The 19,470-nt window shown below is 45.0% G+C and overlaps 1 protein-coding gene across 4 annotated transcripts in view; it reads left to right on the forward strand.

The window, feature by feature from the left end:
- Positions 1–19,470, forward strand: part of SRL (sarcalumenin) — a 64,967-nt gene that overhangs the window by 25,547 nt on the left and 19,950 nt on the right. The window lies entirely within an intron of this gene.

Here is a 19,470-nt window from a genome sequence, read left to right on the forward strand (position 1 = left end):
TAATGGCAGGGCTGGAGCCAGAATTCAGAATTCCCCACTCCTAGTCCAGTGCTTTTTTTCCACTTATTCCCCCAAAGGGAGATGTAGTTTGAAAGCAGCTGGCCATTTGGTGCTTGCTTTGGTGTGGTGGGCTAGAACAGAGAGCCTTATCCCTAGGGACATGGTGGAAGAAGGCTCTTTCTCCTTATTGACCTAGTTGGAGGAGTCAAGGTCAGGACCTGAGTGTTGTGCATCCTAGTCTGGAATGAGGGTGGCAGGGGGGTGGGAGGGAGTGGGAAAAGGTGGAGTCCATAGCTGTGGGGTGCTGGGATAGAACACCTAGGCTTAGCTGTCTCTGCTGGGCACATACCCAACTCCAAACCCAAATCCATGCCTACTCATAGCACAACCCCTGACATTTAGATATTGCTCGAGTGCACAAAGCCCTTTCAAACACATTACCACATTTCATCACTTACTTGTTCATCACATATTTATGGAGTACCTCCTATTTTTTAGGTGTTGCACTAGGATATTTCAGATAGGCATTTTGTCCTTGGTGTGATTCTAGTCCAGTAGGGGAAACAGGACACTTTCCATATGTGTATTGCACATGCACAAATAAGACATGGATAATTGTCATAAGGGAGTACAAGTAAAGTAAAGTGAAGTGGATCAGAAATTGTTTTGTAGATCAGGGAACATTTGAGCTGGCCCGTGAAAAGAAAAGTAAGATTCAGACATGAAAAGATGGAATGAAGGGAACTCCAGTAAAGGTAACAGTTTGAGCAAACTCAGGGAGTCAGGAATGAATGGAACATTTGGTGAGAACAAAAAAATACACACTTTTATTTTGGGATAAGGATAGGCAAATGAAATGGGGTTAGTGGGAATAAATACATTTGGAAAGCTAGATTGGGGCTAAAATTTGAGAAACTTTGAGTTAGGACTTTATTCTGCAGGCAGTGTGTAATCCCTGAGGTCTTCGGAAAAATGCGCCTGGCAGTTGTCTGTAGGAAGGAATAGATGAGGGGAGACTCTCATGAGTAGATAGCCATGTCAAAAATGCAAGTAAGAGGGTGTGAATTTGCATGAAGGAGTGGGGATGGAGAAGAGGAGACAAACTCAACAGACAGCTGGAGCAGAATCAACTGGACTTAACAACCTGGTGACCCAAGGCAGGGAAGGGAGCCCTTATGGGTTACACTTAGCCCACTGGAAGAAGTAGAGTATGTAGGAGAGAAGAATATATTTGAAAAGATTGGTTTGGGTCATTATGAAGTTCAGATGCCAGTGGGATATCTCAGTGGAGTTATTTAGCTGTAGTTAGAAGGGTAGGATTGGAGCTTAGGAGGAATATTAGGTCTGGGACTTGAGAAGTGAGATTCATTTAGATAAAGACTGAGGCTGTGAAATTACCAAGGGAGCTGCTGCAGAGAGAGACAAAGAAGAGGTTCAAGTACCAATCCTTGGGGACCACTAGATTTAGAGAGTAGGAAAAGGAAGATGATCCAAAAAGATACAGTCACCTGAAAGTCAAGGGAAAGAAATGTTCTAGAAGAAGGGGTAGTCAACAGAATTAAAAATTCATGAGAGGTGTGGAACTGAACAACCATGAGGTCACTGAGAAGTTGGGGTGGGGGGCAGATTATAAGGGATTTATGAGTATTTTGTGAGGATGTGGAGGCAATGTATTTAGACATACTTTTTCAAATTAAGGTTGGCATTTGGGAGGGATAAAGGATAGTAATAGCCTCTATACCTGGTTTGCAGGGATAGAAAAAAAATTATCACTAGAAAAGAAGACTAAATGTGTTTATGAGTCAATGGGGAAGGATCTTATATGGAAGGAAAGACTGGAAAAAAAGGAGAGAGGAGGTAACTGAGACTTCAGAATGCTTGATGAGAGTGGAAGAGGTCAGAGGTAGGCCCGGTGGCACAATAGGCTGTGGTTCTGACGAGATCCTGTGAGGAGACTTCCTTTGGATGTCACATATTAGAGGTGGACTCAGTAGCTCCTGAGGTCCTTATTTTCTAAGAGCAAAAGTGAACTAGGGAGCTAAACTAGGAAACAGGGAAGGTGGCTCCTGACCTGCACCGTGGAGGGTGTGGAAGATCACAGAGGGGAAAGACTCAGCCTAATTTCCCTAGAACCCTGTGAAATAGAAAGGGAGGGCACTTTGCCCAGACTTATATGATATCGAGTGGTAGGGTCAAGAGCAGATCCTGGTCTCCAGCGCTGGAGAGAAATTGGGCAGAACCTGAAAGAGACAAAGCTGTGAGAGGAAGTCAGTGAATCACTGCTTTAACCACCATGAATGTCAGGCCTCTCGCCATTGGTGAACCAGCCCCCTGTGCCCAGTCTCCCAACCAGAATGTTGTATAGAGAAGAGGTAAAATTTGAGTCCAAGCTCCTGTCTAAGACAAATACCTATTGAGTCGACAATGGGTAAGACTCAGGATTTTGGCTCCATCAGGATTAATTATTTAAGTGAAAACTGGTGCGGGAGGTATGGGCCTGAGTTACCCAGATGACCATCTCAGCTGTCATTCTTCCTTGTGAAATGAAAATGGAGCAAGTCTATAGTTTCCTCTTGGGTGTTTTCTTAGTTGCCAGGCCTGTGCCCCTCCTATGGCCCATGGCTGGGGGAGATGAGGCAAAGGGACAAGCTATGGGCTGGGTTGTGTCCTATCATGTGTTTGCCTCAGAGTGGTGGACCCTCCCCTTGCCCTAGTCTGCCTTTTCAGTGACTGTCCTTCAGAAAAGTCTATTTGAAGACTCTTGAATCTAATTCATTTGGCTCCTTTTATTCCCCCTTTTTTTTTTTTTCCTTAGGGGCACCCATTCCTACCCCTACATTGGTACCCTGCTTTGTCATCCACTCCCCGTGACAGACATGCAATCAGAAAAGGTTCTGAAACTTACACCAATGGAAAGGCTGACTCAATAGCTTAAACTGTCTCTGTCTCAAATCACTTTGTTTTATGGGATTCAGAATATTTTAGCTCAAGGAATGCCTCTCTAATGTGGAATTTCCTATTTTGGTGGGCAAGATCTTACCTAAAATCCTTAAGTCATAGAATTGAGGCAATGGAGTGACCTGCTAGTTCTGAGCACAAAGAGGCTGGACTATAAATTGTGGGCTTTCTCAAGCTGATCCTGGATGAATGAAGGAATAAATGAATGAATGAATTGGAGTGATGGTGGGCACAACTTTAAGACTGCCAAACTGGACTTGCTCAGTGTTTGGGGTATCTTAGTAACTTGTGCTCATCCCCATCCTTGGCGTCCTCAGCAGGTGATGAAGGGAGTCATGACTGGACAAAGGTAAGGGTTGGATTTAGCTGAGTTTCTAGAGATTTATCTCTTTCCTAGTCTTTATTGACCTGTGCTGTTGTCTTTCTCTACGTTGGGGAAATCCTGTCCTGTCTGGCTTCAGGCTGCATCCCTGTCCAGCCTGGAGTGGGGTTTGTTCAGATTCAAGGTCCCAGGTGCCCCTCAACCTGGGGAGATGCCTGTCCCTTTGTACTCCTTGTCTTCCCTCCAGAGAACTCAAGGAGCAGCTATTCCTGAGCTGCCCAGTATGGGTGGGGAGCAATATTGGTGGGGAGTGCCAGTGTCTGAATCATTTCCTGCCTCTTACAGGGCCTGTCCTAGTTTCTTAGGGCTGCTGTAAAAACTGGGTGGCTTAAGACAGCAGATATTTATTGTCTCAGAGTTCTGGAGACTAGAAGTTTAAAATCAAAGGTTGGCAGAACCTTCCCTCTGAAGGCTCCAGGGAAGAATCTTTACTTGCCTCTTCTAGCTTCTGCTGTTTCCTCGCAGTCCTTGGCATTCCTTGGCTTACAGGCACATCTCTCCAATCTCTGCCTCCCTCTTCGAAGGGCCTTCTCCCCTGTGTGTCTCCCTTTTCATTGGCCTTCTACCCTCTGTCTCCCACTCCTTCTCCCCTCTGTTTTTCCCTCCTCACTGGCCTTCACCCCACTGTGTCTGTGTCTCTATGTGTCTTCTCTTATAAGGCCCCCAAGTCCTATTGGATTAGGGGCCCAATGTATTTCAGTATGACTTCATCTTTTTTCTTATGTATATTTTTATTGACAAATCTTCACACACATACACTCCATACATTGTGTGCAATCAATGGCTCACAATATCATCACATAGTTGTGTATTCATTACCAAGAGCATTTTTAGAACATTTGCATCATTCCAGAAAAATAAATAAAAAGAGGAAAGAAAAAACTCCTATATCCCACATTTCTTACCCCTCCCTCTCATTGACCACTAATATTTTCACCTACCCATTTTACCCTCTATCCCCCCTATTTTTTATTTATTTTTATCCATATATATTTTTTTACTTATCAGTCCATACCCTGGATAAAAGAAGCATCAGACACATGGTTTCCACAATCACACAGTCCCATTATAAATGTTATATCTCTATACAATCATCTTCAAGAATCAAGGCTACTGAACTATAGCTCAATAGTCTCAGGTACTTCCATCCACCTACTCTAATACACCATAAACTAAAATGGATATCCTATATAATACATAAGAATAACCTCCAGGATAACCCTTTGACTCTGAAATCTCTCAGCCATTGAAACTTTGTCTCATTTCTCTCTTTCCTCTTTTGGCCAAGAAGATTTTCTCAATTCCTTGATGTCAGATCTCGACTCATCCTGGGATTTCTGTCCCATGTTGCCCTCGACTCATCCTGGGATTTCTGTCCCATGTTGCCAGGGAGATTTACACCCCAGGTGTCATGTCCCACAAAGGAGGGGACGGCAATGAGTTCACCTGCTGACCTGAGTTAGAGAGAGACCACATCTAAGCACAAAAGATGTTCTCTGGGGGTGACTTTCAGGCCTAATTTCAAGTAGACTTAGCCTATCCTTTGCAGGAATAAGTTTCATAGGGGTAAACCCCAAGAACGAGGGCTCAGACTATTGATTTGGGTGCCCCTATTGCTTGTCAGAACATAAAAAAAATTCTCCAAATGGGGAAGTTGAATGTTTCTTCCTTTCTCCCCATTCCCCCCAGGGGACTTTGCAAATACTTCTTTATTTGCTGCCCCAATTACTCTGGGATATATTAGGGCATCACACTAACTTGGACAAACCAACAAGATCTCACACCCTATTCAGGATTCCATGTACCTATAGTATTCAACTAACCTGGCAATACAAGTTAAGTTAGGTAATATACTACCCAAAATATAAATTTTGTACCAACTAAACATCTCTCCCTTTGGTCTTATTCAGAAGTTGAAGTTTTAAAATATGAATGATAGCATCCTTTATTCTGTTTTCCGATCTTCCCCAGTCCTATCCAGATCAGCTTCATTCATATCTCTAGTTGAAGTCTGATCCCTTTTTCAACTTTTTAAACAGTTCCTGTATGGGATAGTGCTGACTTTCATAGCTTTAGAGCTTTAACTCTGAGTCTTGGATGTCACATAAATACCTGCAGTTTCTGGGAATAACCAGGTCATATACAAACAGCTCAGTATCTCAGAATTTAGAAATAACAGTCACAACTCCTGAATATACGTGCCTGCTATAAGATCTTACAATCTAGGACTCTTTACAGTAGACCACAGTGCATGATCTTAATATAATTTCATATGCGAAGACCCTATATCCAGGTAAGGTCACATTCTACGAGACTGGGTGTTAGGACTTAAGCCTATCTTTTTGGGGGACAGTTCAATCCCTGCAGTGCCTGGGCTGTTAGGAGGTCAGCCGTTCCCACTTGCCAGCCCAAGGCTTTTCTGTAGCTACCCCCTTCCTTCCTGCTCTTCCCTAGCTGTTGTGGAGAGGACTGCCTGAGTGGGTAGGTGGAAGTGCCCAGAGGCCCCTGATTATGAGGGCATCATGACCATGTGTACCCCTCAGCACATCCTAGGATCGTCTTTCCTAATAGATAATGTGGTTGGGACCACAGGAAAGCATTGTTGCTGATACTCCAACCAGCTCCAGGCTGGGATACAGAAGGATTTTGGGAAGGACGTTGGCCCAGTCAGCACGGGCTCACCAGGCTCATTGCAAGGGTGTCAAGAGTCCTGTGCCCCTTTTGTGGACTCTCCTCTCTGTTCCCTGCTGCCACCACCCCCAACCTTCTCTTTCGTGACCTTGAGAGCCTTTGACCCTCCACCCCACCAGCTTCAGAGGAGGAGGAAGGAAGGGCCATCAAGGCCATCCTAGACTGCAGACTCCATTAGGCCTGGGGCTTGGTTTAATTCTCTCATCTTTGCATCACTAATTCTCAGTACATCATGTGGCTCATCAGAGGTATTTAATAATGTCTCATGAGTGAATAAATGATTTGTATAAGCAGAGAGGAGATGGAAGAGCTTCTGAATATGGTGATCAATGCAGGGAATGGCAGGGGGTGAGATCAATTCTGTCTTGAAGATGGTGCTCATGTTGAGGTAGGGGGAGATCGGGCTGCCCCATGGGCTGGGGCCAGTTGTGCAGGCCCTTGAATGCCAAGCCCAGTGGTTCTTTCCCTCTGCCCTCACACACCGTCGCTCCCCTTCTGGCTAGTTCCCTTCTCCTTCCTCTCATATAATTTTTGATCCATCCAGAGCAGGGACTGGACTTTGAGCTCAAACAGGTGCAGGCAGAGCCTGGCCTGGAGTTCTGGAGCTGCAGGAAGAAGGTGGCTGCTGGGAGCTCAGCCCAGAACCAAGCCAGGGGAAGAGCCCTGGGGTTGGGGAGGCCCTTCCCTCCCCCACCAGGCCACTGGCCAAAACTGCGGCCCCTGGTCCTTTTCCAAGTGGCCGTTTGGTTAGGACCTAAGCCAGTCAGCTTGTCTCCCATGGAATTTTCCCTAGATGGCAATAGGTAAAGACCTGACAAAGGCAATTCCCTGGAAAATAAGTCTCTGGTGTGCATCTGCTTCACACTGCCTGTGGAGATTCTGGGATGGTTTTCCTTTCCTTCACACCTCATCCACCAGAGAGGGTTTTAGCTGATTTGTTGGGTATTTAATTCCCCCTGCATTTCCCCGTACTCTGTATTCCAAGAGTCAGGTGGTAGATCACTGATTTCTCTAGCCCTTATCCAGGAGATCAGGAGCCAGGTTCTGCGGGACCTGAGAAAGGGACTGGAAAACACAGGAGGCAGATCACAGCCCTTGCCCCAGCCTGGGGAGCCCACCCTGGCCTGAGGCTCCTGGCCGAGGGAGCTTGGGTACAGGCTGTGACAGCAGTAGAAGTCCGGGTGAATCCTCCCTATCCCCCTGATTTTTCTGCCTCAGTTTCCTTCCCAAATTCGTAGTTATGCCCATGGCCATTCCACCAAGACCCTCATCAACAGAGGCTTCCAACAGGAGGCAAAGCAGCTGACCTCGGGCAGGGTGCAGGCACCAGGACTCTAGGACGGGGCAAGGGCTGGTTTTGTCATCAGTTAACCTCAAGTCCCTCACCTCTGTGCCTGCTTCTTCATTGTAAAATGGAGACAACTATTTGTTCATGGCATGGGGTTATTATGGGCTAAATAAAAAAACAGATCTCATGCTGAAAGTATTTTTTGGAATCAAATACTTTTAAAGAGTCAAAAGACTATGATATTAATGATATGGTATCACTGTGTCACCGCAACTTGACATTTTCCCTGGGTTTCCTCAAATATCAGCCACACAAACAACTAGGGAAATCCCTCAACACTTCTGCTCCCTCTTTGGGACTGTTAATATCCTGTCCTCAAAGAGCTTACAAACCAGGAGGGAAGGCAGCTTGTGTTCATGGTATGAATAGAGAACCATAGAAGGCAGATGCAGTCAGGGGCTAAAAATAAGTAGCTTGAGAGTGTAGAGAAAGGAGAGAGGAGAACTGCGGGGGAGGCTCCGGGAGGAGGAGGGGCTTGACTGGATTTCAGAGAAGGCAGATCCCAGGAAGGCTGTGGGGCAGGTGGAAGCCACAGGGAGGTTTGACCAGTCTAGTTTGAGAGGAGTCTGTTGGCAAGATTTCATATGACCTGGCTTAGGTGTTGGTCCTTAGCCTTAGACCCCAGGATTTTCAGAAGTTGCTAGCTCGGAGCAAAGAGTTCTTATTCTTCACTTGGATTACTGTCTTCTGGTGGGCAGAAGATTTCACCGGTTTCCCTGGTCCTCTCTTTAGTCTGTAGCTCACACCATTGCCCCACAGCTCATGTAGACACCTGCTGGCACACCCAGGGCATGCTTATTGAATGAATGGATGGACAGCTGACTGGAGACAGAGAGTTCCAGGAGGCAGTGACTGGGCTGAGTGGTGGTATTGGGGAGGATGGTGGCCACCTGTTTGGGGAGTCTCCCAGCTCTCTGTGGGGTATCCTCAGATAGAATGAGGTAGAAGAAGTGCATCCTAAGGGCAGGGAGGATCCAGCTCTTGAATGGTGGCATGATGGGAAGGATAACAACTGAGAACCTTGAACCTCAGCCCTAGCTTGCTATATGACCTCAGCCCCAGCTTTCTTTCTGCTGGAGTTCCCTGTACCTGGTCCCATCATGGTCTTGTGTATCCTGGCCCAAGGGCTGCCAAGCAGGAGAGTATGCAGGATACTGTGGCACCTCCTAATCCTCTGGCAAAAGCCACTTGGGAAAAGAAATTCTGAGTGAATCCTTTGCAAACATCAGTGAGTGAGATTGTTTTGGCGTCTTTGCCTTCTGATGGTCTCCTCCTTGCAAGTAGCAGAGGTCCCTGACTGAAAGGGAAGGGTATCTGAATTTCCTAATTGCAGATATTAAGTTACCAACCAGCGTGTGAGGTGTCTGGGTAGCTCTCTAGGCAGGTTGCTGTTTTGTTTGTGGTTTGTCTGGGTTCTGGTAGAGAGCTGGGGTAAGTATACAAGTCTCCAACCCCTCATCAAACCTTTTCAGGAATGGTTACCAGTGATCAGGGACACTTGGTCCAAGGACTCATGTTCATGTTTTAACCTGGCCCTGTCCTACCTTTCTAACCATGGCCATTTCTCAGACACGCTTGGGTTTGCTCTTGCAGCGTCCTACTCAAGATGACCTTGCCCTCACGTGAGCTTCTTTCATGAGCCTCAGGATCCCAGACTCTTGCTTGGTGCCGAGGGCCTGTGCATGTGGTACTTAGTTCTCTTTGTGTTTGGGCCATCCCTCCTCCATCTAGAAGGTGATTCTTCAGGGGGAGGACGTTCAATTAAGCAATTCAGCTAGTTTGGCCTTCATAGCAACCTTTCGAATTGTTGGGACAGCTGTTCCTAGGACCTTTTTTTTTTTTTGGTATGCTGTATGGTGGGGATCACATTTAATTCTTTTTCCATGTGACTATCCTGTTATGGCAGCACGATTTGTTGAAAATATTTTGGGGGGCTGGAGTAGGGGGAAGGTGCACGGGCTGGGAATCAGATCTGTGTCTCCCACATGGCAGGTGAGAATTCTACCACTGAACTACCCTTGCACCCCACCTAGGACCTTTTTTTTTTTTTTTTTTTAAAGGAAAGACAGAGAGAAGGAAGGAAGGAAGGAAGAAAGGGAAACATTTTTTTTTTAAACATTTTCTTGTTTTTTATTGTATTCTGTTTCTCCGTTTTTGTTACATGGGCTGGGGCCGGGAATCGAACCGAGGTCCTCCGGCATAGCAGGCAAGCACTTTGCCCGCTGAGCCACCGCGGCCCGCCCCCCACCTAGGACCTTTTAATGAAATAAAAAATAGGCTTGAAAGGACTGCAGGGAGATGGTGGAAAAGGAATCTCCAGGAATCATTTTCTTAAACAGAATAACTATTAAACAGGCAGGAACTGTCTGAATCAACTATTTTGAAATTCAGGAGTCCAGTAGAACATTGTACAGAGAAGAGTAGGAAGAGCAGGCTGATAAATTAGAGTAAATACTATTAAATTGCTCTCTCCATGTGGCAGTTGCCGGTGCCCATCCGCCACTCTTGTGGCAGGTAGCAGTAGGGTCCGGCCCTTGGTGTAGCTTGCAGGTGCCAGAAAGGAACATAAAAATCTACATCCCTCCTTCCATGCAGGAGACCAGGTTAGATTCCCAGACCATGCATCAAAAACAAAACAAAACAAAACAAATCTATGTCCTTAAAATATGAGGTGGGTACAGGTTGATTACCAGGGATTATAGCTTTTGATTAGCTACTTTGGATGGTTGTGGGCCTGGCTCTGAGGGTGGCCATTGTTCCAGTCTGCTTCAACAAAGGCAACAGAGGAGACTTAAAGACAACTTGGGAAACTTCTCTCCAATGTGCCTGTCTCCTAGAATTTGCCCTCCAGGAAAAAACAGCTTGAGACGACCAAAGCAGTTAAGGAACAATTGAGTTAGAAGGCCCAGGGCAAAGGGTTGCGTTTTAAATCTGGCAGTGGAACTCCCAGGTCTGTCTCATGGGAAGAAGAGGGGGCATTCAAACTTCTCTAAACAGGGAAACTCCTAAGGCTACTAGAAGCAAGTCCAGGACAAGACCCAGGTACAGAAAAGAGAGGAAGGACCCTGCACTTTGCATTCACCTTGGGCAAATCTTTCTAACAGGAAGGCTGACACTTAAGAAAATCTGTCACATCATCAGCTGGTTACAAAGTCAAGAAGCAGATATCTCAGGGAATAAATCCTAGAGTTGCCTTTTTTTTTTGATGAAGCAGTAAAATTTTTAATTTTATTAAATCTCAAGCCTTGAGCACTTACATGTCTTTTCCAGAGTTAGCATTTTAAAATATTAAAATATACAGTGTGCAACAAAGGATTACAAGACAAACAAAGAAACAGGAAATGATGGCCCATCCAAAGGAAGAGGATAAAACTCCAGAAACCATTAATGAAGAAGGCCAGACTGTAGACATACTGGCCAAAGACTTAAAAAAAAGATCTTAAATATGTTCAAGGAGATAAAGAAAAAACAAGGATATCCAAAAAAATAATGAATGAGCAATATGAGAATCTCAATGAAGAGATAGAAATTTTAATAAGGATTTTATATCCAGCAAGAATTTTATATCCAGCAAGAGCATGTCTTTTAAAAATAAGGGTGAAATTAAGACATTCCCAGGTAAACAAAAGCTGAGGGAGTTTATCACTAGATAAACTAGCAATTGTGTGCTGGTTTGAAAGGATGTATGGACCCTAGAAAAGCCACGTTTTAATCAAAATCCCATTTCGTAAAGGCAGAATAATCCCTATCCAATACTGTATGTTTGGAACTGTAATCAGATCATCTCCCTGGAGATGTGATTTAGTCAAGAGTGGTTGTTAAGCTGGATTAGGTGACAGCATGTCTCCTCCCATTGGGGTGGGTCTTGATAAGTTTCTGGAGTCCTATAAAAGAGGAAATATTTTGGAGAATAAGAGATTTGGAGAGAGCAGAGAATGCTGTAGGACCACAAAGCAGAGAGTCCATCAGCCATCACTTTGGAGATGAAGAAAAATGCCTCCCGGGGAGCTTCATGAAACAGGAAGCCAGCAGAAGCTAGCAGATGATGGCGTGTTTGCCATGTGCCCTTTCAGATGACATAGGAACCCTGTGTATTCACCATGTGCCCTTCCACTTGAGAGAGAAACTCTGAACTTTATCGGCCTTCTTGAACTGAGGTATCTTTCCCTGGATGCCTTAGATTGGACATTTCTATAGACTTGCTTTAATTGGGACATTTTCTTGGCCTCAGAACTATAAACTAGCAATTTATTAAATTCCCCCTTTTTAAAAGCCATTTATTTGTGGTATATTGCATTCTGGCAGCTAGCAAACTAGAACACAATGCTAAAGGGGGGTCTTCGTACTGAAAGGAGAGGACACTGGACAGTGGTTCAAACCAGTGTAAAAAAATAAAGACAGTAAAGTTACTCATTTGGGTAACTAGTACTGTTGTTTTGTATTTTTTGGTATGAAATTCTACTTCCTGTGGGTGCTAAAATGCAAATACATAAGAAGTAATGGTTTTGGACATACAACGTATAAAGATATAATGTGAAACAAGTACCAAAAAGGGGATGGAGGTGTATGGAAATGGTATATGTGTATTGAAGTCGTTGATTTGAAATAAAATATGATTATTATATATTTAGGATGTTAGATTTTAACCACATGGTAGCTACAAGGAAAAGAAATGAAAAATCTATCCAGATAGAAATGAGAAGGAACTCAATGTTGGTACAATATCAAAAATCAGATAAGCATGAAAGTAGACTTTAACAGAAGAATTGAGGGACAAAAACAGTATAAGAGTTATAAATGCTAAGTAGCAAAACAGCAGAAGAAAGTCCTGCATTATCAATAGTGACTTTAACTGGATTAGATTCTGCAGTTAAAAGACAGAGATTGGCAGAATGGATAAAAAGCATGACTTAACTACAAGAGATTCCCCTTAAATTCAAAGACATTAAGTAGCCTGAAAGTGAAAGGAAGGAAAATATACTATGTAACCAAAAGAGAGCTGGACTAACTATACTAACATCAGATAAAATAGACTTTAAGTCAAAAACTGTTAAGAGGGGGCGGGCCGCGGTGGCTCAGCGGGCAAGAGTGCTTGCCTGCCATGCCGGAGGACCCCGGTTCGATTCCCGGCCCCAGCCCATGTAAAAAAAAACAAACAAACAAACAAAATATAATAAAATAAAGATGTTTCCCTTTCTTCCTCCCTTCCTTCCTTCTCTGTCTTTCTTTCCTTCCTTTCCTCCCTCTCTCTTTAAAAAAAAAAAAAAAAAAAAAAACTGTTAAGAGGGACAGTGATGGTCATTATATACTGATAAAGAGATCAATTAGAAGATGTAACAATTATAAATATAATATGCACCTAACATATTTAGAGCTCCAAAATATAAATATCCAATAATGACAGATTTAAAGGGAGAAATAGGTGGTTCTATATTAATAGGAGACTTTAATATACCACTTTCAATAATAAATGGAACATTTTGACAAAAGATCAATATGGAAATACAAGATTCGAAGAATACTCTAAACCAGCTAGACATATATAGAAGATGTCACCCAACAATCACAGAATGCACATTCTTCTTGAGTGCACACGGATCATTCTTCAGGGCAGATCATATCTTAAGTCACAAAATGAATCTCAATAAATTAAAATATTGAAATTATACAATGTATCTTCTCTGACCTCCATGGAAGGAAGCTAGAAATCAATAACAAAGGGAGAAATGGAAAATTAGAGAGGGCCAAGTGGAGTGAGAGAAGGGGTTTGAATTCAAGGAGACTGATAGGAAATCCCCTCTGAGTGAAAAACATTTCTTAAATAATAAATTCTTCAGGTATTTATCAAGTGAGTCCCAGTGCTTGACACTTTTCAGGCCGTGGGGAGACATAATAAAGAGGAATTAGGTATAGCCTTTGTCCTCAAGGTGCTGCCAACCTAGAAGGGAAGCTAGGAGAGCCTCAGCTGACATTCCCCCTTCCCTAAAAGCCACTGCTACACAAGGCAGGTCTGTGCCTTGTCATTTGGTCCAGTGTGGATGGTGGTGGATCCTGAAGGAGTTGAGGCCTCAGGACTGGAGGAGTAAGAATAGAAAGGCACTGTGCAGGAGGCAGGACTTAGGTGGGCTAGAGGGCACAGGTGGGACCTGTGGAGAAGTGGAGGGAGTTTCTAGTAGGGATGATGTGAGCTTTGAGATCACGCTCAGGCTTCAGGGCAGGGATTTCGGCTCTTGGTCTGGCCAGGGGTGGGGACCCTTTTTGCAAGTCTGCCTATTGGGGGTGCAGCTCTGCAGGTGGTTTTGGGTGGCCCTCAGCGTAGACCAGGGAGGGTCAATCTGGGGACAGCGAGTATGGAATGTACACTTGCACTGCTCCACCCTCTGCTCCTGCCCTTGGCTTTAACCTTCCAATCTCCCGGGGGAGCCCTTTGGGAACTTAGGAGGAGCTGGCTTGCCCTGGGTTTGTGTGTGGCCTCTGGCTGCCAAAAGAAAAGAACAGAACTTAATAGTTCAGCAGCTCCTGGGTGGTGAGAGCCTCATCTGGTTTCACTGTTTGGAGAGATGAGACTAAATGCAGATAACTCCCTGCCACCTCCACCCAGGCAGTTGATGGCACTGAATCCACTGAGTCAGTTATTGTGAGGTGGGTTTGATTGCCTGTAGTGATTGCCCCCAGGAGCCTGGGGGAGGGCTTGAAGACCTGGCCTGAAAGGGAAGGGCCCGCAGCTTGTCCAGAAAGCAGGTCCCCATGTCCTTCGCTCAGGGTCCTTGGCCCCTTGGGGATATAAACCAGAATGTTTCCAGGAGAGACCTGAGATTTCTAGAATATTCCATCATAGAATGGTCTTGCATTTTAGACATCTTTGCCTCTGGAGTTCTAAGTCTGGAGTGATATTTCAGGCTAAGGACTGATTTGCTCTGGGGGCTTAGAGTTTCTGCCATTTGTGGAGCACAAAGATGGGAGATGGGACCCTCTTCTTTCCTTTCTCTAGTGACCCGGATTCTGGGAGGGCCCTTTTGGCCCAGTCTTTTTGTGGCCTCTGCCTTCCTGAACTTAGACTGTTAAGACCTGATCCCACATACACATGTGGAACCCTCTGCCCTTTGTCTCCTGGTCACGAAACCTGCGAGACCCTCCTTGCATTCTTCTTCTGGTGTCACCAGCAATTCCACAGACTTAATGATTGCAGCAGAGCTGGAATGGGTGCAGGTGGCCCCAGGGAGCATAAACCTCACCCTGCATCCTTCCAAGATCTCTGTTAAGAGGTGCCCTTGGGGACCCTGGCTGAAAAATCCACACAGTTCTCAGCTGGAGCTCATTAGGAGGCTGGTCATACTTTGTGGTAATGAATAGGAAAATAACTGAGTGACCTCTGGAACACCAGGTCCAAGGGAAGGGGCATGATGTGAGCATAAAAGGGTTAGGAACATCAGGACAAAAAGGGAGTCATATTTATTTGGAAATTTCTGTGTTTTGGAACTGTGGACTTGGAGTCTGGAGACATGGCATTAGTCCCGGTTTTGTCCCAACTCAGTGAGCAACTTTGGGCAGTTCCTTTTCTCTCTCTGGGCCTCAGTGTCTTCATCTGTAAAATAGCAAGTTGGACTAGTTTATTTCTAAGTTTCTTTCCAGTTCCAAAATCTCTAATATAAAAATAACCATGAAGTTTGGGGCCCTAAACGGAAGGACTCAGAAGTAGAGCCCATCTGTCATGAATTTGATGAAGCCCCTGGGAAAGAAGGTGGAAAAGTCTGGCCTCTTGGTTCCTGTCTCAGTTTCCTCCAGCTGCTTAAAGCAGTAGAGATTTATTCTCATAGCTCTTGAGGCCAGAAGTCCAGAATCGAGATCTCAGCAGGGCTGCAGTCCCTCTAGAGGCTTGAGGGAGGAACCCCTCCTGGCCTCTCTTCTGGCTTCAGGTGGTGGCCAGCCCCCTGTGGTGTCCTGTGGCCATCTAAATCCAGTCTCTGTCTCTGTCTTTACCTGGCTTTCTCCCCTGTGTATCTCTGTCCACTCCTCTTATAAGGACACCAGTATATTGGATTAGGGCCCACCCTGATTAGAGTAGTCTCATCTTAACTTGATCCTACCTGCAAAGACTCTATTTCCAAATGAGGCCTGATTCACAGGTGCTGGGGGATAGGACTTCAGCATATCTTTTTTTTTTTTTTCCTGGTAGCATTTTTTTTAAATTTAATTAATTAAAAAAAATTACAAGAAACAAACATTCCCAACACATACATCCAGCAATTCACAATATCATCACGTAGTTGCATATTCATCATCATGATCATTTCCCAGAACATTAGCATCAATTCAGAAAAAGAAATAAAAAGACAACAGAAAAATATAACAAACAGGAAAAAAAAATTTTTACAGGCCATACCCCTTACTGATCCCTTTCATTGATCACTAGCATTTCAAACTAAATCTGTTTTAACATTTGTTCCCTCTATTATTTATTTTTATTCCATATGTTCCTCTCATCTGTTGACAAGATAGATAAAAGGAGCATCAGACACAAGGTTTTCACAATCACTCAGTCACATTGTGAAAGCTTTATCATTATACAGTCATCATCAAGAAACATGGCTACTGGAACACAGCTCTACATTTTCAGGCAGTTCCCTCCAGCCTCTCCATTACATCTTGGATAACAAAGTGATATCTACTTAATGCCTAAGAATAACCTCTCGACTCTGTTTGGAATCTCTCAGCCATTGACACTTTGTCTCATTTCACTCTTCCCCCTTTTGGTTGAGAAGGTTTTCTCAATTCCTTGATGCTGGGTCTCAGCTCATTCTAGAGTTTTTCTCAATCCCTTGATGCTGAATCTCAGCTCATTCTGGGATTTCTGTCCCACGCTGCCAGGAACAGGAAGGTCCACACCCCTGGTAGTCATGTCCCATGCAGACAGGGGGAGGGTGGTGAGTCTGCTTGCTGTGTTGACTGGAGAGAGAGGCCACATCTGAGCAACAAAAGAGGTTCTCTTGGGGGTGACTCTTAGGCTTAATTTTAAGTAGGCTTGACCTATCCCCTGTGGGGTTAAGTTTCATAGGAACAAACCCCAAGACTGGGGGCTCAGCCTATAGCTTTGGTTGTCCACACTGCTTGTGAGAATATCAAGAATTCAACTTGGGGAGGTTGAGATTTCCCCCGTTCTCACCATTCCCTGAAGGGGACTTTGCAAATACTTTTCCACTCACTGATCAAATCACTCTGGGATTCATCTGGGCATCACCTGGACAAACCAACAAAATCTCATGTTCTATACAAAGTTCCATGTACTTAAGGTGTTCAATCAACTATCTACATAAGTTATATTAGGAGATGTACTAGTCAAAGTATAGATTTGTACCAAATGAACATTTTTTGCTTTAGTCTCACACATTAGTTGAAATTTAAAAATATTAAGTACCATCTATTTTCAGCACACTATAGTAATGACATTGTTTTGTTCTTCCTCATGCAAAAACATTTTTTAAATTTGTACATTTAGTCACTATCATTATACACTCTAGGCATTCCTAGTTTACACCATCTCAATCTTTATCATCTATCTTTCTTTGTGATTTCATTTATGCCCCAGCCCTCCTCCCTCTATCATCCTCATATGCAGCTTCATTCAGTGTTTTAACATAATTGTATTACAGTTAGGTAATACTGTGCTGTCCATTTCTGAGTTTTTATATTCAGTCCTGTTGCACAATCTGTATCCCTTCAGCTCCAATTAGGACTTCAGCATATCTTTTGGGGACACAGAACCATGTCAGAATAGCAGTTTTTCTGAAAGGGTCTCTGGATCCGGGCATTCAGGGCATGTCTATGATTACAGCCCCAGCCTTTGCCCTTGACTTGACCTTCCTCCTCACCACAGGACAGCCTGTGCTGAGCAGACATGGGAATGGATAGCTTCGCTGGTCTTTTGGCAACTGGGAGGTGAGAGCTGCTATTGACCCCCGCTGGCTGAGCAGGTGTGGGGAGGAGGCGATTTACCTGAGTCACCGGGCATCTTGGTGGCAGTCCCTCCGCTCACCTGGCTGGTGGCACTGATGGAGGCGCAGGACTGGTGTGGTCATGCAGGCCTGTGTGTAAGCCTCCTCAAAGCCTCTAGAACAGTAGTTCTGATTCCACTTCAGCAGCAATGAACAAAGTGCCACTCAGGTGGGAGATAGACCAACTCTTTCTCTGCCTTTGTGGTTCCATCAAAACTGGGTTCTGACTCATTTCTAAAGGGTCGACTACCTTGCCATGTGCTTACTTAATATAAGGTTGATAAGGCCATGCTGACGCCACTAATAGCCTCTCTCTGTGCTGCTGTTTCAGAAAGTTTTGAAGGGCCTTAATTGTCTCTGCCTTTGAACAGGGCCTTTAACCCATTCTCGGAAAGCTGTTCCCCTTACAAATGGTTCTGTTGAAATTTCCCTTAAGTGTGCATTTGTGATGGGAGAGAAATCAAGAGTGAAGATGAGTGGATGGATGGAAGGGATCTAGGAGAGGGGAAGCCCTGTGTTGCCTTGGAAGTTTCTGGGTGAATCAGGGCTGGCTGAAGCTGGGCGTCAGTGACCACAGGAGTTAACTTTGGGCTCAGTAGGATGAGCTTTCGGCCCCTGTGAGTGTTGACAGCTAAGGCCCATTCCTGTTTCCAGGCCAGCTGGAATCTCATGAAGAGAGCAGGGCTGCCCTAAAAGATGCCTGGCCTGCTTCTGGCTTGGAGAAGGGGAGAAGGAGTCCCAGGCAGGAAGACCTCTCTGGGCCTCTGATTGACCCCCATAATCAGAGGTTCAAAGGAGCTGACTGAAGGGTGAGCCAGTTCAACTCTTGTCCAAAGCCGATCCTGTTTTGGCCCACTCAGTGAATTTGGGATTTGGCCTGGGTCCTTGCTCTTCTAGGAAATATTTGTTTTACCTGATATTTGTAGAATTTTTTAAGCATTGCCTAATGTTTCAGACACTTCTGAGGGTATTGGCAATGCAGCTATGATCTCTGTTCTAGAGGTGAATAAAGGAGCAGCCCAGGGTTACATTGCAGGTTATGGTGGGTAGTGAGCAGAGCTCCGCTCTTCTGCCTCCCTGTTCCAGGCCACTCTCCACTGCACCCAGTGACTGTTAGGGCTCTGGGTCATCCGGGAGGGGTCGGCCAGTACTAATCAGGGGTAGGGTCCTCCTCAGGCTCTGAGCATGATAAAGGAAAAACCCTTGAGCTCCTGTCCTGGCTGGAGAAGGTGTCAGATCCATTTCCAAGATCTAGAATCAAGCAGACTTTCTCCAGCTTCCCTGGGTTGGGGATGAGCTGGGTCTGGTCCCATTTCACCCTTCATTTGCCAAGTCCAGAATGGCTCTGATTTGAACCCAAGCCATTATGGGATGAACCCAAGGGACCTCTGGGGAGTCAGACTCCTTTATCTCCCTGCCTGGTGCCTACAAGTTAAACCATCAGTTTTTCCCCACAGACCCCAGGGAGAATTTATTTTTTGGGTTGGGGGTAGGTGAAAGCCAGCCACCTGCCTGGGTCTGTTTCAGAATCCAGCTGGCATCTCCCCTTCTTCCCTTCACCCCCCCCCCCCGCCCCCCCAGGGCTCAGCTCCTCTGAATGGTGGTGATGGTGGAGTGGGGAGGGCATATTGCCCAACAGCTTCTGCATGAATTTCTGTTCCTTTCAGGCAGGGCTGTCTCTGGAAAAATTGGGCACCCTACACAGTATCCTTTCTAAGGATTATTTTGCACTAACAGATTAGGACTTAATGTTTTGCTTCTTCCAAAGGTATCTGCCTTTTGAAAATAAATGCTCACCCACATTCATGGATCCTTCCAGCACTGGCCATGAGGAAGGGTATATACACCAGTTATGGAGTTCTGGGCAATTACTTTCTTTATCTCCCAAACCAAGAATTCTAGGAATTAGGGTTGGGTGGGGAGTGAATTATTCTTTTAATTGTCTGGACTTCAGGGGTTAAAACAACTGTCTTGAAGTCTGAAACCATCTTTTAATAAAAGGAGAAGGGGTAGACTAGGACGACTCTGTCCTTCTGAGGCAGATTCAACCCCTCGGTTCAGCTTGAGGGTGAGTGGCACAGTGCTGGGAAGGCTCATGA

This window comes from Tamandua tetradactyla, chromosome 23 (assembly GCF_023851605.1).
Source record: "Tamandua tetradactyla isolate mTamTet1 chromosome 23, mTamTet1.pri, whole genome shotgun sequence".
NCBI lineage: Eukaryota > Metazoa > Chordata > Mammalia > Pilosa > Myrmecophagidae > Tamandua > Tamandua tetradactyla.